The sequence below is a fragment of the Oryctolagus cuniculus genome, chromosome 14 (assembly GCF_051225735.1).
Source record: "Oryctolagus cuniculus isolate XC-2025 breed Fujian yellow rabbit chromosome 14, ASM5122573v1, whole genome shotgun sequence".
NCBI classification, from domain to species: Eukaryota; Metazoa; Chordata; class Mammalia; order Lagomorpha; family Leporidae; genus Oryctolagus; species Oryctolagus cuniculus.
The window spans coordinates 48,014,146-48,018,007 of record NC_142880.1 but is presented as its reverse complement, the minus strand read 5'-3'; the positions used below and the strand labels follow the sequence as shown (position 1 = coordinate 48,018,007).

The 3,862-nt window shown below is 39.0% G+C and overlaps 1 pseudogene across 1 annotated transcript; it reads left to right on the top strand.

The window, feature by feature from the left end:
• The first annotated feature begins 2,465 nt into the window (after nt 1-2,465).
• Nucleotides 2,466-3,570, top strand: LOC100338241 (high mobility group protein B1 pseudogene; annotated as a pseudogene). Its single transcript, XR_016220658.1, has one exon. The product of XR_016220658.1 is annotated as a high mobility group protein B1 pseudogene (transcript).
• Nucleotides 3,571-3,862: the final 292 nt, after the last annotated feature.

The following is a 3,862-nucleotide window of genomic DNA, read 5'->3' as shown; positions in this document are numbered from 1 at the left end:
AACTGCCACAAGTGGATATCTGTTAAATTATCCACAAAACTACCAGATGGTTAAAGATGTTTTAATTTTATTTTACAGAATATCAAATATAAAACAACAAATGGTACACTAAAATTTAGAAGGAAAGAAAGTATGTGTTCAAGATTTTCAAAGTAATGCTCAGTTTTGCAGAACATTAAAATTGATCTTTTCCAACTGGATGAGCTTAATGTGAAAAAGATAAATCAAATAGTTCATATTCATAATATTGAATCCAAAACCAGTTGTTCTGCCAACAACTTACTGAACTTAACCACACTGTCCAACAACCTATTTAGAATTCTATATATTTAGTTTTCAAGGTGCATTTGCTTCTAAATTACTTCTATTCTCTTGATCTAGTGAAAAAAACTGAGCTAATCAGACATGGATTATAGGAACTTCATTTAAAAGCAAGAGGTACAGGATGATTTAGTCACTCCAAAATAGCAAATCAACTAGGATCCATGGTTCCAAGATGACAGAAATATTTCCAAGTGAATCAAATAGTGAATTTCAAACAAATCCATTACCTACACTCTTTCAATTAGGAATGTATCAAATTTCTGTGTAGTAAAGAGAAATGTCTGTGGCTGATCCATGAAGTAGTTTCTGTATATCGTTTGTTGAGGGCTACTTTATTTCCTTTTGTCAGGAAGGCCTTCTCATAAGACAAATATACCATAATGATCAGTAATTTTCATAATTTTCCTGTCCTATTTTTTATGCAGAAGACTATATAGAAAACAATGATACCATTAAAACTCCTGTTTTGATGAGTTTGCCACTTTTTATTATTTTTTAAGATTTATTTAAAATATTTGAAAGAGTTACAGATAAAGGTAGAGACAGAGAGAGAGGTCTTCCATCTGCTGGTTCACTCCCCAGATAGCCAAAATTGTTGGCGTGGACCGATTCCAAAGCCAGGAACCAGCAGCTCTTCCAGGTCTCCCACATGGGTACAGGGGCCCAAGAACTTGGGCCATCCTCTGCTTCTTTCCCAGACTGCACTATTTTTAGAAAATCCATAGTGCAGCTGCTCTGGGTGCTTGATTGGCTACATTTTTATCTGAATGCTCAGAAAAAAGCAGGCTGAGCTGTCACTCAAGGGAGTGCATAGCTTAAAATACTAGTATTCTTGATGTTCCAGGAAGTAGCTGGAATCCGTGCTGGATTAGCAGGGTGCTGGATAGGAAGAGGGGCAGCTGGGACTTGAACTGGCACCTATATTGGATTCCAGTGCTGCAGGCCAGGGCTTTAACCCACTGCGCCACAGTGCTGGCCCCAAGTTTGTCATTGTCTCTCTTGTTTGGTGCACTTGGTTTAACCACAGTTTAGCTGATCTCTGTTTAAACATCAAGAACTTATTTTCATTTTATCCTATTAAGTAATATCTCATCTTACCAAATCCCCTACACTGTACAGGGAAAACTGACCATGTATGCTTGGATTCTGCTACATTTCAGTGTTTCAACTAGGGGGAAAGGGGTCAATTTACATATCAGAGAACAGTATATTTTTCTTGCACTTATAACTGCAAATCTAGTTAAAAAGGAAATGTTTTACTCCCATTTGACTGTGGCAGTGTTTTGCTTCTGTTTTGGATGTTCGCACTATGCAAAGAAGGGAAGACATTAGAAATGTCTTATTAAAATGATGACACAGCATTCATTTAAGAATTTAAAATGTATTAAGAGTCCATTCATGGATTTTACTCTTCATGCTTCTGGAGTTTAGTTAAATTATTGACATCTGAATTGAGAGAAAGCCTTTTTACTACTCTGAAACAGGATTTCTCAGATACTATGAATAAATGAATCACTATGACAAAAATAATGTTTTCAAGACACATTTTCTTAAGCACTTACTGATTACCTTTTCCCTCCTCTTTGTACTAGAATCTTAATTAAAATGATAAATTACTGTCTATAGAATTTAACATGATTCTGGCTTCCAAGTAAATATTCAATAAATGCTCAATGAGTATTCACTGAATAGATGAATCGGGTGTATATGATGACAACCAACAACTACTGAAATAATAGCATAAAATGAGAACTGTAGGACCAGCACACCCCGCGCTGCCTGGGGAATGGCCTCCCGCAGGCGACACCGCCCAGGTGGCTCAGCCGTCCCAGAAGTGCCCTGTATAAAGTTTTATAGGCCATATCAAGTCACTGAAAAGCGAAGTTAAAAGTAGGAAAGGCGAGGCTGACGCTGCGGCGGGTAAAGCGCAGCCTGCAGTGCTGACATCCCATCTGGGCTCCGGTTCGAGTCCTGGCTGTTCCACTTCTGATCCAGCTCTCTGCTATGGCCTAGGAAAGCAGTAGGAGATGGCCCCAAGCCTTTGGGCCCCTGTTCCCACGTGGGAGACCTGGAAGAAGCTCCTTACTTCGATGGGCGCAGCTCCAGCCATTGTGGCCATTTGGGCATCTAGGAAAGAAAAATAACTAAACATGGGCAAAGGAGATCCTAAGAAGCCGAGAGGCAAAATGTCATCATATGCATTCTCTGTGCAAACTTGCCGGGAGGAGCATAAGAAGAAGCACCCAGATGCTTCCGTCAACTTCTCAGAGTTTTCTAAGAAGTGCTCAGAGAGGTGGAAGACCATGTCTGCTAAAGAGAAGGGAAAATTTGAAGACATGGCAAAGGCGGACAAGGCTCATTATGAAAGAGAAATGAAAACCTATATCCCTCCTAAAGGGGAGACAAAAAAGAAGTTCAAGGATCCCAATGCGCCCAAGAGGCCTCCTTCGGCCTTTTTCTTGTTCTATTCTGAGTATCGCCCCAAAATCAAAGGAGAGCATCCTGGCCTGTCCATTGGTGATGTTGCAAAGAAACTGGAAGAGATGTGGAATAACACTGCTGCAGATGACAAGCAGCCCTACGAGAAGAAGGCTGCCAAGCTGAAGGAAAAGTACGAGAAGGATATTGCTGCATACCGAGCTAAAGGAAAACCTGATGCAGCGAAAAAGGGAGTCGTCAAGGCTGAAAAGAGCAAGAAAAAGAAGGAAGAGGAGGAGGATGAAGAAGATGAAGAGGATGAGGAGGAAGAGGAGGAAGAGGAAGATGAGGAAGATGAAGATGAAGAAGAAGATGATGATGATGAATAAGTTGGTTCTAGCGCAGTTTTTTTTCTTGTCTATAAAGCATTTAACCCCCCTGTACACAACTCACTCCTTTTAAAGAAAAAAAATTGAAATGTAAGGCTGTGTAAGATTTGTTTTTAAACTGTACAGTGTCTTTTTTTGTATAGTTAACACACTACCGAATGTGTCTTTAGATAGCCCTGTCCTGGTGGTATTTTCAATAGCCACTAACCTTGCCTGGTACAGTATGGGGGTTGTAAATTGGCATGGAAATTTAAAGCAGGTTCTTGTTGGTGCACAGCACAAATTATTTATATATGGGGACGGTAGTTTTTTCATCTTCAGTTGTCTCTGATGCAGCTTATGCGAAATAATTGTTGTTCTATTACCTGAATACCACTCTGTAATTGCAAAAAAAAAAAGTTGCAGCTGTTTTGTTGACATTCTGAATGCTTCTAAGTAAATACAATTTTTTTTTTATTAAAAAAATGAGAATTGTATAGAGGTGGTTAACACACAGAGAACAAAGTAGCCCTATATAAGTTAACACAGAAAGATTTAATTTTTAACTTTCAAGCCCCTAGTACAGAGACTTAGTAAAATTCCATCTCTGAATAAAATCATTATATAAACTTTATACAATGGTAGTAGAGCTGTGTTTTCTTTTTTTGGTCCTTTTGTCCAATAACTTTTGGCTTGTGGTGTACCCTCTAATGTTCTTGCCCAAAAGCAATCTCCATCAGAAAGGCCACTTC